The sequence below is a fragment of the Lepus europaeus genome, chromosome 18, assembly GCF_033115175.1.
Source record: "Lepus europaeus isolate LE1 chromosome 18, mLepTim1.pri, whole genome shotgun sequence".
NCBI lineage: Eukaryota > Metazoa > Chordata > Mammalia > Lagomorpha > Leporidae > Lepus > Lepus europaeus.
The window spans coordinates 29,136,437-29,157,612 of NC_084844.1; the positions used below are offsets into that span (position 1 = coordinate 29,136,437).

At 38.0% G+C, this 21,176-nt stretch overlaps 1 pseudogene; it reads right to left on the minus strand.

Moving 5' to 3' along the window:
- Window positions 1–9,765: 9,765 nt before the first annotated feature.
- Window positions 9,766–10,296, minus strand: LOC133746828 (protein tyrosine phosphatase type IVA 1-like; annotated as a pseudogene).
- Between the last annotated feature and the right edge of the window lie 10,880 nt (window positions 10,297–21,176).

A 21,176-nucleotide genomic window follows, 5' to 3' on the forward strand; every position in this document is an offset into this window, starting at 1 on the left:
ACTTGGGTGCATCTCACAGAGGGAATTGGAGGTAGACATGGTACTGTACCCTGGATATGGTCTGGTCACTGTGCCAGTCACACTCATTACCCTATTCATCTTTCAAAGGCATTGGAATTTTTGTGAATTTGAGGATTTTTTTTGAATGAGGAAGATGTGAATTAGATACAGAAAATTAACTCATTCTAGAGTTACATAGGTAAATAAGTATCTAGACTGTAATTCAGTTTTCTACTTTTGAGACCAGAAGAAAGGTGGACAGAGAAATCAGAGAAATTGTATAACACAAGCATAAGTTGCTTCTTTTCAACAAAGCCTGCAGTACCATATCTAACAAAAATAGTATTTTCATGGGTTGCTCAGTGCTATCCAGAGCATAGTAATGACACATTTATAAATGTATTGCAGGAGTATTGTTATAATTTTTGTTTATATAATAATACATTGCTTTAATTTAGCTCCTAATATCAGCATTGAATCAACTTAGGAAGACTTAGAGAATTAAGCACCAAATATCTAACTCACCCAAAGCAATGTACACATCTCAGAATCAGTGATAAGATAATAATTGCTATATAATTAAAACTGTGTCCTAGTAATTATTTCAACAAGCCTTATTGACCATCTAATAAGAAACCATCAATATGTTAGAGGTCAGCTGTTCTCTGTAGCCCATCCAGTAAGCAAATGAATGCCACCACCTATGGCTGCTCTGTGGCTGCAGAATCCTCTTTCTCCAAACACTGTCTTCCATCTGACCTCGTTTCATGTCCCATGCTTGCTGCCACATATTAGATTACTCATTCCCATTTCTCCATAGCAAATTTCTAGCTATTTCTCAAATATATAAGCAAGCTAATCGGAACAGTGCAAAGGGCTTGTTTCCAAGGGTCATCCCTAATACCATTAGCTGTGGTACGTGGTTTTAATGGGTGCTTCAAAGTTCACATCTTGGAAATTGATACCCAATATGGCCATGTTGGCAGCCAGGACCTAATGCTTTGATTCAATGTAATGTGAACATCACCCTCCAGAATGGATCAGTGTGGGGCCTTCATCACTATATGGCTTTGCAGAGACATGGTTCTGATTCAGGGACCACCCTCCCACAGCTGAGCAATATAATGCCTTCCAGAAACCCCGATTTGTTATCTGCAAAACCCCTTGCATTTTCCCCTTCTGACACTGCTATTTTTAAAAGCATCACAAGAGGTTATTTGGTTTAGTCATATTTTTATTGCTTAAAAGAGTCCAGAGGCAAGAGTTACATCTGTTGACCTTAGCTTATGTTTCCAGACCACTCTATTCTGTAGATTCCCCATACCTCAATGATGAACCTGCTATAAGGTATTCCCCACTGATACAACCAGTCATTCTTCATTAATTCAGATGTATTTCAACCTCTCTCTCAGCCCACTGAGGCATCAGTACATGGCTTACTGTCCATATATCTACACTACTCTTGTTATGATTTCAGACTTCAGTACTTAACTCTGACTTCTTGGTCCATTAACCTCTTCAGTTCTAACACTTTTTCCCACCATCGTAACAAGATGTTTCAGTACTGGTCATTACATCCTTTCTCACATGCAAATCATCCCAAATTCAAGGATCCAATTTACTGTTGTACTAAATTCACCACAATTTCTCATCCCTCTACCCAGCTTACTATCAACATTTCAATACTGAAATCACTACATTGCATGCACTCTCAATCCCTTTACCCCTCTACCTTCCCATTGTACTTGTCCACTATAATGTTTATCCTGATCAGATGCAATTGTCTGTATTCACACTATATCTCCATCCAGAATTCTAAATGTGACTACAGTAACATATAGGGCTATTTTGACATATCACATTAAATTTATGACCATACATATCAAATAGACTCAACATTATTGATCAGCTCTACCACATTATCTTAGTGAAATCTCATTTTAGTCCTGTAAGACTACAACTTCACATCATCTACCCTCAAGCCTCTAACACTCTCCCTTTTTTCTCTGAAACCTTTGAATAAATAATTGAAATTTAAAAATGACTTTATTCTTGTCCCACTAAACCAACAGCAAGCTGTACCTGCACCTATATACCTGCCCTCCCTCTGTGATACCAGCATCCCATACAGGGATGAGTTTGTTTCCTGAGTGTTCCACTTTCAATCCAGTCTCAGCCTAATGCTCCTGTCAAGGCACCAGAAAATGGCTCAAGTGCTTGAGTCCCTGTCACCCATGTGGAGACTCAGAAGAAGCTCCTGGCTCTGGCCTGACCAAGCACTGGCCATTGTGGCCATTTGGAGAGTGAACCAGTGCTTGGAAAATCTCTGTCTTGCTCTCTCTCTAACTTTGCCCTTTAAATAAGCAAACAAACAAACAAATAAATCTTTTTTTAAAAAAAAAATATGTTACACATGCTGCCCTATTATGAAGCATGGGGGATCGTAGGGAATTATACCATAACCAATGAGTCCACGCTGTGCAGGTGGGGAAAGGCCCCAACCACTGGGCTCACTTTCCCCCTATATAGGTCTGATTTAACTGAATATTAGGCGCATGAGGCAATTCAAAGATGGTGCCCAAAGGAAGTAAGGTGGGAGGTACCCAAGGTTGTTTACCACCAAAGCTGATTAGCCATGCAGCATCAGGAGAGGTATGACGACTGATGACAAATGTACAGACATATGGCTGGTCCTGTAAAAAATCACCCCGTAAAATGACCTTTTAAGTAATTGATTGGTCCTTATGCCCGGCCCTAATAATCCTGTGTTTTTTGCTTTAAAAGGCTTTGCTATGTGCACAATAAACGAATTCCTGCTTGACTCGACTCCCTGCTGCATCCGATTATCTCCTGGATGAAGGGAGGCTTGGGAATGAGCGAGCAGTGCACTTGCCATTCCTTGAACCCAGTCCATCCTCATTCGGGTGGACTAAGACCCTGCATAAATATAGAGTATATTCCCTGACAGTTCTTTTTTCAAAAAAAAAAATCTTATTTTTTTAGTGTATTTGAAAGGCAGAAAGACAGACACAGAGAGATATCTTCCATTGCGGGTTCAGCCCCCAAATATGTGCAACAGCCAGGACTAGGACTGTTCAAAACCAGTAGCCTGAAACTCAATATGGTTTTCGCATGTGAATGGTATGGACTCAAATATTGAAGTTATCACCTCTGCCTCCCAGGATGGACCTTTACAGAAAGCTTAAATTGGGAGCAGAGTCAGAGCTCCAACAGGGGCACTCCAACACAGGACGTGGGTATCCCAAGTAGCATCTTCATTACTGCACCAAATGCTTGATCTGCTGGTTTTCCAATATATACATGTTCAACCTGGACCCCCACCCTGAGCCCAAAGTATAATTGCTGCTCATTCCACGCAATCCCATCTTTAGAACAATATCACCTGTCTGCTTAAGACATTTCCACAGTGAAATGTAAATATGTTACCATAACCTCTGATCTTATCTTCCATCACTTTCCCCAAGCTCACTGTTCTCCTTGGAGTCTTTGCTGTGCATGTATATACCAAACATATCTTGTCTTCTAGTCTGACTTTACATTCACTTTGGTGGCAATATTTCTTAAAAAAATAATTTCACTTGGCTTGTTTCCTCCCTTTATTCAGCAATATCATTCTCAGAGACCTTAGTAAACCATCTCATCTGTAATAAAGTTATCATCTCAATTTATAAAAATTAAAATTTAAATCATTTTTGTTATGCTCCTAACCAAGCAGATTAATGATACTCAATTCTAACTACTCCATAGAATATGAGATAAAACCAAGTGAGCAAAAACGATTATTATATTAGAATAGAATAATGATTCTTAATCTGAGAAGTTGAAATCAATTTTACACCAAATTTGTCATAGCTCAACACACCACATGAAGTACTAAGGGCCATGCATTGCAATTATCTACTCAATCATATAAAGCATAATAATTATAAAACTAAGAGTGTACTCTGCATTTTGTGAAATCAAATTTTTATATGATGCAAAATATGATTACCAGTGTTCCAACTGTTGCGACACTGAAGCTACATTGCCACTTATTTAAATTTTACTATTAGGTTTCCAAGCTGTGCCTCACAGGAATGGCACATCCTTCCTTGGGACTTAGTTTTGCTTTCAAAGGCAATCAAAGTCCTGAAGCATTTATGAAGTATCAAGCACCAGTCATTGTCAGAATCTCATCAACAAGGAAACTAATTCCTTCAAAATATATTTTTGTGGAAATACTAATAAAATTGACACTTATATCAAAATAGCAGACATGAAAAATATGTCCACTTTTGACACAGTAGGAAACATAAGCAACATATCTTACTCTGCAATTGCAGTAAAAATTGATTCAGCTACTAGACCTAACATTCACTTAATCTGTAAATGCACAGTGCAAAAATGACGAGGCTATTACTTTTTCAGCTTTGCTTCAATCCCATAAAGAAGGCATTGTTTTATACTGTCAGATGTCTCACTATGAGATCACTAACATTTTCAAAAGTGTTTCCGCCTAAGGATGAGGAGGTTAAAGAAATTCACTCATGGTTCCAAAACTTTCCAGTTTCAATATATGAGGGACAGCAATAAAGTTTATCCAAAGAATACTCTTCTCCATGTAATGCCAGTTTTCTCCCTACATGACTTTACATAGTCATAGTCATTGTAATAGAAGTTAATCTGCTTTTTTAAAGGAGAAATAAAAATATACACAATTCACATCAGATATCTGTAAATGTATTACAAGTAAAACAGATTATAGAAAGATAATGTCAATGCAGATGCAAGTTAAGGATCTGAAAAATAGCCTAACAGATAATAAAATATATTCGGATCTTCTAGTATCTCTGAAAAGGAAACTTGCTAAATCTATTTTGCTAATGTTTTTGAATCACAGATTTTGGATTTGGTGTACATTTCAAAACTTTGTCTACAAGTGTTCATTGTAGTAAGTGTTTCTAGATTTGTTGGCTTCTATTCTGTCCTTCAGACAGAAAATACTAGGTATATGGCATGCATTCAACTATAATGTGTCAATCATCTTATATTCTGTCATCCAAAATAAATTTCAACAACAAAAGGTGATCAGGTGGGTCAATATTTTCCCAAATGCTGTTCACATTACTGACACATAAGTATTTATGTTTCATTTCAGAAATTTTTACTTATTTTAAAATGTATTGAAATAGTCACAAATCCTCTTATTTTATATCTGTCAAATGTGTATATATATTTAATGTGAAAAGTGAGTCATGTAAAGAAACACCTGAGTTTACTACCAATCATGGTAGTATTCCTGAGTGATACAAAAAGAGGCATCTACCTTCTCTTGACTATATCAGTGTTGAATGATACCCAAATCAACTCTTCCACTAGTCACTTCGTATGCTTTTTATAGCTGTAAATTATTGTGCTAAATGTAAAGCTATATATAAAATTATACTGGCACTGAAGGAGTTTAGAGTCTCAGATAGAAAACGGAATATATTTCAGTACATCCCAAGTCCTAAGAGATGTTTAAATACAGTAATTCTTCTAGTAATTCAAAAGAACTAGAAATTACATTCTATCTATCTATATTTCTATAAGTCAGAGTCACAGACAGAGAAGGAGAGCCAGAGAGGGAGATCTTAAACCCACTAGTTCACATTCCAGATGGCCAGAGTGGCCAGGGCTGGGCCACTCCAAAGCCAGCAGCTTCATCTGGGTTTCCCACATGCGTGCAGGGCCCCAACCATTTGGGCCACCCTCTGCTTTCCCAGACCATTTGCAAGGAGATAGATCAGAAGAGGAGTTACCAGAACATGAACCGGTGCCCACATGGGATATTTAACCCACTATGTCACAAACTGGCCACCAGAAATCACATTCAATTGAAGGACATTAAGAAATGATTTATGGGGGAGATAGCTTTGAAAGAGAACTTGAAACAAAGAGATTCTCGCTGTCCAGAATAAGATGGGAAAGTCATCGTCCAGGCAGCAAAAGGCATAAACAAGGCGTGTGAAGTCTTTCTCAAAGAGAGTAAAGTCACCTTCAAATAACATGATAGGCTTAGGAGGGGATTAAATGTAGGTACATTTCTAGAGAGGGCTAACGAAATGTCACTTTACTTACCAGAGGAGAAGGTTTGTAAGTGAGATTTTACACAGACCTTGCGTTACTTATCAGAAATCTCATCCTTGCCTACAGAGGCACTGTTTTTATAAAAAATATATGAATGACTCATTTGAAATTCATACTTGGAAATGTCAAATTTTCTAAAAATCAACAGGGATTTACCTTACTTTAAAAAAAAATCAATTTTCCAGCAAAGTATTTTTACCTACAAAAATTAATCCCCCAACCTGCTACACAAAGACAAAAATCCGTTATGAAACTTAGTTTTCAATTCTGACATTTCTGTCTTCTGAAGTGGCTTCCTTGATCAGAGTACTGCAATGGCTTCAGTTCATCACCAGCAGTTTCGAAGTGTTTTGAAAAATAAGGCAAAACTCTTCTAATCTTCTAGGGAAGCATTCATACCAGAGATCCTTGAGTCTGGTGCCTTAGACCGCTTGGCCATCCTGACACACTACCAGGGATCCTTGACAAACAGCTGCTGACGGCTGAGTAGTTTTGCTAGTCATTTTTTCTATGATAGTGTTCTACTAGTTAGAGATTCCAAACTAAATTGCAATCTGCTAATAATAGAGCATTAATCTATTTGTGATCATCTCTTATTAATATGATAAATTGGATTTACTATAGATTTTCCCAGAAAATGTATTGAGGAAGGGACACTCACCTGAGATTGTTTCTTCCTAGATATCAATCAACAACTGAAGTCAACAGATGGTGATGCTAGAGCTTATTCTACAAATTCTGAAATAGTGACAAGAAGTGGAGAACTCCAAGTAGTCTTACTGCTGGTTATCTGGAGACTACACATCCTTTAAGGTTTACTTATGTATTTTAAAGACTTAATTATTTATTTGAAAGGCAGAATTACATAGAGGGAGAAAGAGAGATCTTTCATCCAGTGGCTCACTCCTCAAATGGCTATAATGCCTGGGACAGGGCAAGGCCAAAGCCAGGAGCCTAGAACTCCAACCAAGTCTCCCACATGTGTCACAGGGGCTCAAATACTTGGGCCATCATCTGCTGCCTTCCCAGGCACATTATCAAGCAGCTGGACCAGAAGTAGGGCTGCCAGGACTCTAGCGGTGCTGACATTGCAAGCGGAGGTTTAACCTGCTACACCACCAGGCCAACCCTGAGAGTACCCATTCTTACCTACACTATATTTAAAGAAGCACGAGTTCTTGGAACCATTAATCAGGGTTCCAAGTTACTTAGAGGAAATGCTGTACATATTATTTTCCTTTATTGATTCCTAATATAAATTAAATTTATTAAAGAGCTGAGAATCTCTGAAGTTTCTTATACCATTATTTATTCCTCATATCCAAGGAAAGGCACATAAGATCTTCATTCTGTTGACTCCCGGGGGAGTTTTATAGCTGAAATTTTTTCCTTATCTTTTTTATTTGAGAGACAGACAAGTAGACACACACACACACACACAGAGAGAGAGAGAGAGAGAAAGAAAGAGAAAGAGAGAGAGCACTTCCATCCACTTATTCACCCTCAAAATATTCACAACAGCCAAGGTTGGGCCAGGCTGAAGCCAGGATCCCAGATCCCAATCTGAATCCCTCATGTGGGTGATAGGGACCCAACTACTTGATCCAACACTTGCTGCCTGTGTGTCTGCATTAGCTAGAGTCATAAGCAGATGCCAGGTGTTAAATCCAGGTACTCTGATACGGGATGTGGATGTCCCAGGTGGTCTCATAACTGATAGGCCAAATGTCTGCCATAAATATGTATAAACATAAATATGCTGTTTAAGGTCTCACACTAAGCTTTTACAAGTTGGTGAAAGCTGAAAAATTATTTCTGCCATAGAACTAAAACTACACATTCCCAGACAGTATAAATATGGTTGAACTAACATTAACACATATCATCGTTTTATCAATTAGATAACAAAACAAATTATCAAGTATTCAAATATTGTTACACAGCTCAAAAGGAATATAAAATAGCAGATGTCTGCTCAATTCATTAGCAGAAACCCAGTTTTTTTTTTGGAAGAGGTTGAGAAGGAAAAAATCACACTTCAAACAAAAATAAGTTGGTAGGGGCTGGCGCTGTGGTGCAGTGGGTTAATGCCCTGGCCTGAAGCGCCAGCATCCTATAAGGGTACCGGTTCTAGTCCCAGCTGCTGATCCAGCTCTCTGCTATGGCCTGGGAGAGCAGTGGAGGATGGCCCAAGTCCTTGGGCCCCTGCACCCACATGTGAGACCCGGAGGAAGCTCCTGGCTCCTGGCTTCAGATCAGCACAGTTCCGGCCATTGTGGCCAATTGGGGAGTGAACCATCAGATGGAAGACCTCTCTCTCTCTCTCTCTCTGCTCTCCTCTCTCTGTGTAACTCTGACTTTCGAATAAATAAATATTTTTAAAAATAAGTTGGTAAACAACTTTTGATAAATATGGAAAAATTACAATTTCAGGAATTTTATGAATAAGAATTTTAAGCATCTCTATCTCTTAAAATATTTACTAAATTAAAGAGCATATTCTACATGTTCTGCACAAGACAAAGGCAACATTTTACTAAAAATATTTAATAGCCCCCTCCCATTCTTTTCTCAGGCCCTCCCTATTAAGTCGTACCTCTGAGTGCAAACATTAAATTAACTGTAGCTGGCGCCACGGCTCACTAGGCTAATCCTCCACCTTGTGGTGCCAGCACACTGGGTTTTAGTTCCGGTCGGGGCGCTGGATTCTGTCCCGGTTGCCCCTCTTCCAGGCCAGCTCTCTGCTGTGGCCAGGGAGTGCAGTGGAGGATGGCCCAAGTCCTTGGGCCCTGCACCCCATGGAAGACCAGGAGAAGCACCTGGCTCCTGCCATCGGATCAGCGCGGTGCACTGGCCGCCGCGCGCCAGCTGCGGCGGCCATTGGAGGGTGAACCAATGGCAAAAGGGAGACCTTTCTCTCTGTCTCTCTCTCTCTCACTATCCACTCTAGCTGTCAAAATAAAAAAAAAATTAACTGTAAGGCTTTTTTTTTTTGTCTGACAACTTAAAGACATGTACTTCTGTATAACGTATATTTTCAAAATGGAGGTTTAATACTAACAGCAAAAGATTTATAGAAACATTAAATGATCATAAGACTTGGTTAAAAAATTCAATGGTTAAGCAATTCTGATGTATACTGCTCTGAATGTGGGAGATATACACATAAAGTGAGCAGGCAAATAACCATATAGTCCCTAATTTAAATATTTGAAATGACTGAAGGAATAAACCACATAAGGTCTAGAGCGTTCATAGTTCCTGGGATTTTAATTCTGTATGATACTAAAAGTATATAAGTATTATGCTGGGTATTTTGGTACCGAATCTCTCTAAATTTCTTATATATTGATAAGATTCTGGCATGGCTATAGATTTAAGATCCAATTTAATACTGCACAATTTCAGGAAAGGTCAATTGGTACAAATTATAAGCACATTTTATATACCAAACAGCAAAATCCTCTGCTAAATGTCCAAATGGGTTGGTTATAACCCACAGATAGAGGTTGCAATTCTGTCAGACTCGTGGCCTGGTAAAACTGCTTTCAAAATCCTTTGGAAGCTTCACCAAACTTATTCACCAAGTTAACATGTTGGCTAATCTGTATGAAAAATGAGATCCTACCTCCAGTTCTACTTCCAAGGCAACAGCATTAGGGACCCCAGTATTGTTTCTATCCCTATTGGAGTCTTTGAAGCACAGCTGCATCTTAGGACGGTATTTTTCCAAGTACAAAAGTCATTTGCTATTAAAACGCCATGCCGCTTTTGTCTTATGAATTGTACTGCATCTTCTTATTTCATTCCACCTTCAATGAATGCAAGGGTGATAAGCACTGGAGCTCTCCCTAGGCCTGCAACACAACGAACAGCCAAACAACAACCAGGTTCTTCACAAAATTTAATTTTTACATTACTTAACCAGTCACCAACAATCTGGTTGTAAGGTGGTGCACCATTATCAAAAGGCCATTCGAGAACACGGCTACCTTCTTTCTCCTCAAGCGTAATGTCCTAAATTTCTTCAAATACTCTTACTCTCATGGGAACTCCACATTTCTTAAGTTCCTCAGTAAATTTGTTTAATGTTGCATTGGTTGGACTATGTGTAATAAGAAATTTACTGTTCCTGTACAAGATGTCCTTAGGAGCTGGGCCGTTCATTCAGGCCCAGTTAATTTACTTATATAAAAAACACTTAATAAGATTTTGAAAGAATTTTTAAAAATTGAATACAGAAATTACACAAAGAAACTGAAATCTACTTTGCTGTCCTCCACTGGTGATTCTCAGTGCTCTAAGTATGAAGTTGGGAGTAATGCGAAATGAAATGAACTTCCTAACACGCAGCAGGAATTCCTCAATCCAGTAATATTGAGGAAACAGAAGGGAAGTGCAGTGAGGTTTACCCCATCCAGGAAAATGCTCTGTGGATTTCAATTCAACACTTCTGTGTCCAGGTTAACCACCTTTGTGGGGCATCTTGGCGGAGTAGTAACCAATGTCTACAGTCCACTTGCCTGCATGGAGGTCGTGCTGTGCCTGCAGTCATTTCCACCGCCCTTCAGGAACTCCATACAAGTGTGACCAAGAGCACGACAAAACTGAGGAATGTGTTCGCTCATTGACAATTGGGGCCTAATCATACAGCCAGCCCGAGGTGGTGGCGACACAAGCAGTAAGTAGCACAGATGCAGGGCAGGGGGCAGAGGTGGTCATCCTGGGGCAGCCACAGCGACGCAGGTGGTGGCGGGGGCACCACCACCCATATATATATATATATATATATATATATATATATATAATAGATTAAATAATAATATATTAAATAATCTTAAACTCTGTCAGACAAGGCAAGGTTAAGATAAAATGTAATGGAGAAACTCAGGAAGAGCCAGGGAGATGCAAGAAAAATAAGCATAAGGATGATTTTAATAATTATTTAAAATAACATTATGTAGTTTTCTACTTTTGTGTAAATTAGGGATGAAAACTAAAATCCATTTTCTGCTTCCTATGTACACAAAGAAAAACTGAACATGTTTACAGTAACTACCAAAATGATTACTCTGGGGAACAAAGAACAAGCTAGGGTGAAATGAATATGTACAGAATTGGAGCAATGCTTCTCAAAACACAGACTTTATAGTATTTTTTTTACATCATGACTATTTCAAAATAAACTTAAAAATAAAATGCTGCTGCTTTTTTAAAAAGTGCAAACAGTGTTTCATTAATTGCTCTTGAGAGTTCAAAATCATGGTATATGAGAAAGCATTAACTGGCAGAGTATCTTTTTTTTTTTTTCACAACATGGGAGAGCAATAAATAAAGAAAGGGAAAGAGGAAAGAAGAAACTGGCATGATTTTATAGGGCAAACACTGCTAGCCTACAGGGAATGAGAATATAACTGTCTGTTGGACATGAGAGTCTGTAGTGGTCACTGTGAAAGGGCATAGCAAGAAATCCCATAAGAGCACAAAACAACAGCATGAAAAAGGAAGGGAGAAGAAAGAAATCCTCCTCCTCCAAACAGTTGAGCAGTTAACTCTTTGAACTGAGAGATCCCTCAGAGAATCTACTATCAAAGATTAACTCTTCTCAGCAGCTAAAAAAAAGACACATGTGCACACACACACATGGTGCATACAATTTCAGAGTCAGCAAGCATGGAAACCTGTGTGTCTCAGGGGACAAGCCTCCACATTTTAACAGGGAAGACCCTCTGAGCCCAAAAGAAGTGCCATTAAATCCCAGCTCTGGCACTTATGACTAAATGATTATTTAATTTCTCTGAGTCTCAAATCCTTATCTTTAAGACGGAGCTACTGTTTGTGTACTATTAGCATAGATGGTCACTTTAGCATGTTACAAAAGATTGTTATTACTCTAACACGGAGGCCATCAAGGCAGGCTTAAGAATTCCTCCGCTGGGTGAAGGGATAGCTTTGCCAAATCTTATCAGGGTAACTGATATCCAGCTCCAATTACTTTGGGACGAACTGGGATTCCTTTGAAATTCAGTGGTGAGTTCAGGGAAATCTTGAAGCATCTTAGATCTAATGCTATCCGGCTTGGCTTCACTTGTCTCAAAGAGCGGAAAGCGTAGTTTCACTCACCCCTGCAAGAAGTCCCGTGTGTGCAAGCTTTGGTTCTATGAGACTTATATGAGCAGTGGCTGATAGTCTTAATAGTCTAACTAGCGACTTGAGACACATGACAGCTTTGAGAGTCTGGCAGTGGTTTTTAAGGGTGCAAAGAACAGTTTGGGGTGGGAACATCTGCTGAGGCAGTGCTATTCTGACTGCTGTACAAGATGTATGATGATATGTAATTATGAGTCCTATGTCACTGGTAGCTTCAAGATATGAGGTACATTACCTAAAAACAGGGTGTTAAATTCTCCCTAATTTGAAGAGAGGAAAAAAAATCATGTCCTTATGAAATAATGCAAAGATTAATTTTTAAAAAGCTGCCACCTTTCCCTTACCTTTTTGACTCTGAAGGATTTTTTTTCCTGTTAAGAAAATATCAGTTCTAACAAACTAACATCTCAGAAAGGCTCACTAAGCAATAATGTCAGTGAGGCTTTCGTCTTTTATCCAATTTGCATAATTATATAAAGAGAATGAAAATAAGACTGTAAATCATTTGAATCCTCTTTGTCATTCCACTTGGAATTCCACTCTAGTTGTTGCTTCCAACTCTTCCCACCTCCCTGTGGGTATTCAGAGATGAGCTATGAATGGCTGAACTTAAACTCTAATGGCTTCACTTGTGGAAACCACTGAATGGCTGTGTAGCTAACTTACAGCGCATGATTAATACCCATGCTTCCATTCTTTTTCTGTTCTACCATGCATCTGTTTTTCAGAAAACAAAAGGGATGGGCTGAGATTGAAATGACAGGTAACCAACTGACAACAGGTAGTCTTGAGGAAGTAGGTGATGAGCTCATTTTTCATGGTTCTTCACCTTTCAGATTAATAACTATTGCGTTATCAGTGTAATACCAGTACCTCCTACTTATGCCCTGAAATTTGCCCACTTCACTGCCATGGAATGTAGCAATTAGGAGGATGGTTCTAATGATGTCAATGTTCAGCTACAGCTGTTTCAGTGATCAAAACCTTCCAAATCAGCTCCCTTTTCCTAAGAATGAATTTTTTCAGTATCAACTGTCTCTTTCAAAATCTTAGTGACTGGTGTATTTACTTTACTCAGTGTTTTTTGTCTACCAATAACCATGCCTCCTGTTCTTTTCAGGTTCCAGTTCCCAGGTTTGCTTTCCTGCCACAACCTACCCTCTCAAGGCGATGGCAGTCACTTTGAGCTTACTGCACCTTGTAAGCAGACTATGCTCTGAGTATGTTCTTTTCCCTAAGACAAGGTGTATTTAGCCCAATTTTCACACTGTGAGGCCTCAAAACATTTGATTTTTCTCATAGTTCAGGGGCCTGAATTTTTTTGCTAATGTCTGGCCTTTGTTCTGCATGTACCCTGGCCATCCTCTCCAGGTTTATCTCTTGTGTTTAACACTTGCTATGGACATCCAACATTAACCAACTCATATTTCCAAGGTTTTGTTTTTCAAATTTCAATCTTTTTAACAGGGAAAACATCTCTTGCCTTCCCGGGTACTACAGGCAGAATTTCATCATATGTTTTGCTCTTGCTTAACATAAATCATTATCTTTTCAGCCTCTAAGATGGGTTAGTTTCAGTAGGCCGGTGTTGTACATTTTAGATTTTGTTATGGCACTTACCACTTCCAGAGCCAGTTTGTCCTCTGATCAGATTAGGTTAGGCTGTGCTCGGATAAGAGCATTGAAAATTCAGCAGCTAAATATACTAAGGTTATTTTGTGTCTTGCTCTCTGCTGTTCCGTGTCCAAATAGGTCAGTCCTGGGTTCTGCTGATCAATGTCACTTGGTTAACCAGCGTAAAATAAGCTCTTCACTGGCACAGCTACGGTATCTTTGGAACCTGACTGGTTTATTGGGCTTTTTTTGGACCCACTTCAGAAGAATACAGGGAATAGGAAACTGACATAAATGACACCTGTCACCTCTGTTCATGGACTATTTGTCAGGACTAGTTCCTTGTCTCTGCATGACTGAACAAGAGCTGAACTGTGCAGCAAATATGTGGCTAGTAATTAAGCAGCAAATACCTGCCACATTGTAGATAAAACTCCCTGATCAATGACTTCATAGCTTGTTCATCTAAGATTTGTTTGGCTTCCCTTATTCTCATAATTCCTTCAGTATTTCATTAAAGTTCTATCTGAATTTCCAAACTTCCCTATAAGCTTCTAATATCCAATCCAATATAGATTTAATTTCTCTCATTCATTAAAGTCTAAATCTTATCATTCAGATCACTTCAATGGCTTCATAGTTATAGTTTTATTAGAAAATAAGTGATAAGAGATAGACTATTAGACATATGCAAAGAAAATATGAAACTGCAATTTCTGAGCCTTGAAGCAATGAAATGACAAGAGCTGGAATAAATCATACTCTGAAATAGGAACAGAGAATTGAACCTTGAGAATGACCACTGATGTATTATGTTAATAATAGATTGCAATGTCTCTTTAAAAGTTATGACTTTGGCTTGTCAACTACAAACACTGAAGTTAAAAAAAATGAAGGCCTATAACCATTTCTACCATTCATGCACAATTAGTAATAGTGACTTATTACTCTCATTGATATGCTATAGATGATACATATGGGATTTCTATACCAACCTAAGACTGAGAAACAAATATTACCTGGGAAAGAAAAGGTAGGCATGATTATAGAGCTAAGAGCTGAAAGATGAATTAGAATCTATTGCCCCAATTCAGCATCTTGAATACTGACATGGGAGAAGTCCAAAGGAGTTTCAATACTCAGTAACTCTTAAGAATGAAGTTCTCAGAATGATCAAACATCCTGGTTAGTATGTTCTCTGATTATTAAGTATGGAATATTAGTTTTTTTAAAGATTTATTTATATGAAAGAGTTACAGGGAGAGGTAGAGAGAGAGTGAGGTTTTCCATTCGCTGTTTCACTCCCCAAATGGCCTTAACAGCCAGAGCTCAGCTGATCCGAATCCAGGAGCTTCTTCTGGGTCTCACATGGGTACAGGGGCCCAAGCACTTGGACCATCCTATGCTATTTTCCCAAGCACATTAGCAGGGAGCTGGATTGGAAATGGAGCAGCTGGGACTCAAACTGGTTCCCACATGGAATGCCAGTGCTGCAGGCCGAGGCTTTAACCTGCTGGGCCACAGCACCGGTACCAGAATATTAGCCTTTAAAGGACTGAGATAGGATAGAATCTATTTTTTCATTTAATAATTTAAAGCAACTTAATACTTCTTTGATAATTCAAAGAAATGTTATTTCGTCATGAAGAACCATGGAAAGGGAAACTCATCTGAAGTAAATTTTAATTCACGATCATTGACTGTTATGAAACTAATGCAAATACTTCAACAAAGTCTCTTAGTGTTTTTCACATATTTAATTGGGATAAATAGGCACAATAGGAAGCTTACTATATTAACCATTTTTAGTGTACAGTTTAATAGTGTTTGGTACACTGAAACTGTTGTGTGACCAATCCCCTGAACTCTTTCAATATTGCAACCTAAGTATTGGTTTTCAGTGCTGGAAATAGTAACTGTCAAATAAGATAACATACATGAAATATTTACTTTGCAACCTGGTACAGAGAGGAAGTTCAAATGGCAACTATTTTTGTTTTTCTGTACTTTCTTTACAATGAGGTGATATGGATTTCTAAGGTGACCTATCTCAGATATGCATCCCACCTAAGTTTGTTTTTATTTTAATTTTAATTAATTTCAACAGATTCAATATGCTTTGTAGATACAAGTATGAGAGCATAATGCTATTCCCTTCCTTTGCCCAGTACATTTCTCACAGGTGTCTTGTGGATTAACTCACATAGTGAGTGCATAGACAAGTGTGTCAAGAGAAAAGAAGATGGGTAAATGAGAATGAATATTTGAGGGATCTTCATGCAAAAGTCTGAAACTGGTACTGTTAACAGAAGGGATTAATGAGAGATTAGAAAGAAGACAGGATGAAGAGATATTGGGCCTGCACTATGATGAATGAGAGGAAGATTCGAAGCCAGGTCTTAAACTATCAGTTCCCTCACACCACACACAACACCCCCATACACACATAATTACATCTCAGACAGTAAAAACTTAATCAACATCACACAGTAAAGCTGGTATTCAAAGTCAGTTCTTAGTTCTAGAACAATCTCATCCCATTGCCTCTTGCCTTAAACCATTTTTTAGCAAAAAAAAAAAAAATCACACAAGTTTACCTTTTTTTTTTTTATCCATTACTATTAAAGGCCTTTAAAATAGATGCTAATAATCACCAGCATTTTCTCTCTTCAGATTATCATTGAATATAAAAGAAATAGCAAACATTAAGTAATTAATTCTTCTTCTTTTTTAAATAATACCATTGAAATTAAAGCAAAGGGAAATGCTTTCAGGAACTCTCTTTTGCTTAAAATGCTTCACAGAACTTCAAGTAAGCCTTACACAAGGGGACTATTCAGCTTCTGCCCAAATTATTTAATTGTATCTTGGGGCCTTAGTGTATTAGAAAATGTAACAAGGAGGTGGAGATGTATCATAAAATCTGTATTTTAAAGAAATTTTTAACTCGGAGTAAATGAAGGGAAAAGGGAATCAATTACACTTGGGTATGTAATTTGAATAAATAAAAATGCCAGAATGATTGAAGCTCATATATTCAGTATGGTAGAATGAGTCTGATAGTGGGTGACTGCATTTTAATAATATGAATACAGGAGCAAAACCACACAAAAAGAATAAAAGAGAGAAAGAGAATAGAAGTTATGCTAATAGCTGTAAATATTTTTAAACAAAGAAATGGTGTACAATTGCAAAACATATATATTATGATTAAAAAGCTAGAATGATCTCTGACAGAGAAAGGAAAGTCCACTTAAATTTGCTGGGAGAAAACTGAGCAACGAAGAAAAGAACATGTGGCATGTTCCTGTCACCTAGGAAGGAGACATGTTTTTACCTTACCATCATGAAAACCAGTTTTGTTGAAGATTGGCTATAAATGAATTTTCAAGCTAAAGGGCTGGTTTACACAAAATTAAAAATTAATTATTATGCCTTTTGTATTTTTTGAAGTTTCCTTCCTGTTGAGTGTGTATTGATTTTGTACCATCGAAAAATCAGAAGTTGAGCACTCACAAGTTGGAGACCAATGATATGTTCTTACTAGTAAAAATATAATAATCACTTTTTACTTGCTTTATTTTAATATTAAATTGATACTATATCTAGGTGCTGGTAAAATTTGTGAGGATTGACAAGACATTCATTTGAAGAAAGAGAATTTTAACAAAGTACCAGAGGATGTTATTGAGTTATATCAAATGTGAGACTACTACTATACATGAGCTAATGTTAGCTCTGAGAATGCAAAATATTTTTTGTGAGGAACAAAAAAATAAAATAAAATAATTTAACTCTGGTAAGGTAAAAAAATAATGAATAATCATCTTGTTTTCATTGCCTAATAAAAGATACATAGTAAATATTCCCCTAATGTGAAGTTTATAAACATGTTTATTATTATAATATGTAATATATATTACATAATATATAATTAATATATAATATATAATTATAATAATAAACATGTTACTATTATAAGAAAGAATTAAAAAATATATTTGTAGTGTACTCAAAACATGGATGGGCAAAACATATGGATGGACATACAGCTTAAAGGGAGAAAAGCTCAGCAAAATAGTTGTTGGATCATTTTACACAGAACTGGATAAATAAGAGATTAGAAGTAGTGTGACAACTGACCTAAATCCATGCAATAACTGATTTGAATCAGGAAATCATAGAAATGGAATCCTTGGGGATGCCATTGTGACACAGTGGTTAAGCTGCAGCCTGCAATGCCAGCATCTCACATTAAAGTGCCTGTTTGAATTCCAGATGCTTCACTTTTGAGTCAGCTCTCTGCTAATGTATGTGGAAGTAGCAGAAGATGGCCCAAGTCCTTCCGTCATTGTACCCATGTAGAAGATCCCAAATGGAATTTCAGACTCCTGGCTTCACCTAGGCACAGTCTCAACCATTGTGGCCATTTGGGATGGCAACCAGCTTAGGAAAGATAACTCATTGTTTCTCTGACTCTCTCTGTCTCTAGAACTCTGACTTCTGCATAAATAAACTTTTAAAATATGGAGTCCTTGGGGCTGGCATTGTGACATAATAGGATAAGCCTCTGCCTGCAATGCTGGCATCCCATATGGGTGCAGGATCAAGTCTGGGCTACTCTGCTTCCCATCTAGATATCTTCTGATGTATTCGGGCAAACAGTGGAAGATGACCCAAGTGCGTGGGCCCCTGTATTCATGTGGGAGACCCAGAAGAAGTTCTGGGCTCCTGGCTGCAGGATACCCCAGCTCCAGCTGTTCAGGCCATTTGGTGAGTGACCCAGTGGATAGGAAGATCTCTGATTGTTTCTTCCTCTTTCTCCATGACCCTGCCTTTCAAGTCAATAAATTAAATCTTTTTAGAAAATTGGAGTCCTTAATTATCTGTGCATGGTGAAACTAGTCATCTTCACTTAATTTTTTTCCAATCTGTATGCCTTTTATTTCTTTTTTTTTATTTAATAAATGTAAACTTACAAAGTGCAACTTTTGCATTGCTGTGGCTCCCCCCCAACTTCCCTTGCACTCGCAGCCATCTCATCTCCTACTCCCTCTCCCATCCCACTCTTCATCAAGTTTCATTTTCAATTATCTTTATATACAGAAGATCAACTTAATATATATTAGGCAAATATTTCAACAGACTGCACCCACACAACTGCACAAGATATAGAGTACTGTTTGACTAGTAGTTTTATCGTTAACTTTCATAGTAAAACACATTAAGGACAGAGATCCTACGTGGGGAGCATGTGCACAGTGACTCCCATTGTTGATTTAACAATTGACTCTTAATTATGACGTCAGTAATCACCCAAGGCTCTTGCCATGAGCTGTCGAGGCTATGGAAGCCCCTTGAGTTCACCAGCTCTGAACTTGTTTAGTCAAGGCCATATCACAGTGGAGGTTCCTTCCTCCCTTCAGAGAAAGGTGCCTCCTTCTTTGATGGCCCGTTCTTTCTGCTGGGATCTTGTTCACCGAGATCTTTCATTTAGGTTGTTTTTGCCACAGTGTCTGGCTTTCCATGCCTGTGAGACTCTCATGGGCCTTTTAGCCAGATCCAAATGCCCCAAGGGTTGATTCTGAGGTCAGAGTGCTGTTTAGGGCATTTGCTATACTATGAGTTTGCTGTGTGTCCTGCTTCCCCCGCAGGATCATTCTCTCCCTTTTAATTCTATCCTTCATTATTTGCAGACACTGGTCTTATTTGTGAAATTTCTTCGACACTTACCCTATCTTTTTGACCAAATATGTACTTAAACGTCACTTTAACAAGTGAGATGGCATTGGTACATGCCACCTTGATAAGACTGAATTGGAATCCCTTGGTACATTTCTAGCTCCACCATTGGAGGTAAGTCCAAGTGAGCATGTGTCGACCTGTATATCTCCTCCCCTTATTCCCAATCTTATATTTAACAGAGATCACTTTTCTGTTAATTTTAAACGCCTAAGGATAATTGTGTATTAATTACAGAGTTCAACCAATGGAATTAAGTAGAACAAAACAACAACAAAATACTAAAAGGATTAAAATAGTAAGTTGTTCCTCAATAGTCAAGACAAGGGCTGATCATATTGTTTCTCATAGTGTCCATTTCACTTCAACGGGTTTCCTTTTTGGTGCTCAGTTAGTTGTCATCAATCAGGGAGAACATATGATATTTGTCCCTTTTGGACTGGCTTATTTCACTCAGCATGATATTTTCCAGATTCCTCCATTATGTTGCAAATGACCAGATTTCATTGTTTTTTACTGCTGTATAGTATTCTATGGAGTACATATCCCATAATTTCTTTATCTAGTCTTCTGTTGATAGGCATTTAGGTTGATTCCATGTCTTAGCTTTTGTGAATTGAGCTGCAATAAACATTGAGGTGCAAATGGATTTTTTTTTTCCCATTTAATCCCCTTTGGGTAAATTCCAAGGAGTGGGATGGCTGGGTCATGTGGTAGGGATATATTCAGGTTTCTGAGGACTCTCCAAACTGCCTTCCATAGTGGCTTTACCAGTTTGCATTCCCACCAACAGTGGATTAGTGCCCCTTTTTCCCCACACCCTTGGCAGCATCTGTTGTTGGTTGATTTCTGTATGTAAGCCATTCTCACCGGGGTGAGGTGAAACCTCATTGTGGTTTTGATTTGCATTTCCCTGATGGCTAGGGATCCTGAGCATTTTTTCATGTGTCTGTTGGCCATTTGGATTTCCTCTTTTGAAAAATGTCTGTTAAGGTCCTTGGCCCATCTTTTTATTGGGTTGTTTGTTTTGTTGCTGTGGAGTTTCTTGATCATTTTATAGATTCTAGCTGTAAATCCTTTATCAGTTATGTAGTTTGCAAATAACTTATCCTGTTCTGTTGGTTCGCTTCCCTGACTGTTTCTTTTGGTGTAAAGAAACTTTTCAATTTGAGGTAATCCCATTTGTTTATTTTATCTTTGATTACTCATGCCTCTGGGGTCTTTTCCAGGAATTCTTTGCCTGCTCCAATGTCTTTTTTTTTTTTAACTTTTATTTAATGTATATAAATTTCCAGTATACAGCTTATGGATTACAATGGCTTCCCCTTCCCATAATTTCCCTCCCACCCGCAACCCTCCCCTCTCCCGCTCCATCTCCCTTTCCATTCACATCAAGATTCATTTTCAATTCTATTTATATACAGAAGATCAATTTAGTATAAATACTTCAACAGTTTGCACCCACATAGAAACACAAAGTGAAACATACTGTTTGAGTACTAGTTATAGCATTAAATCAAAATGTACTCTGTCTTGAAGGG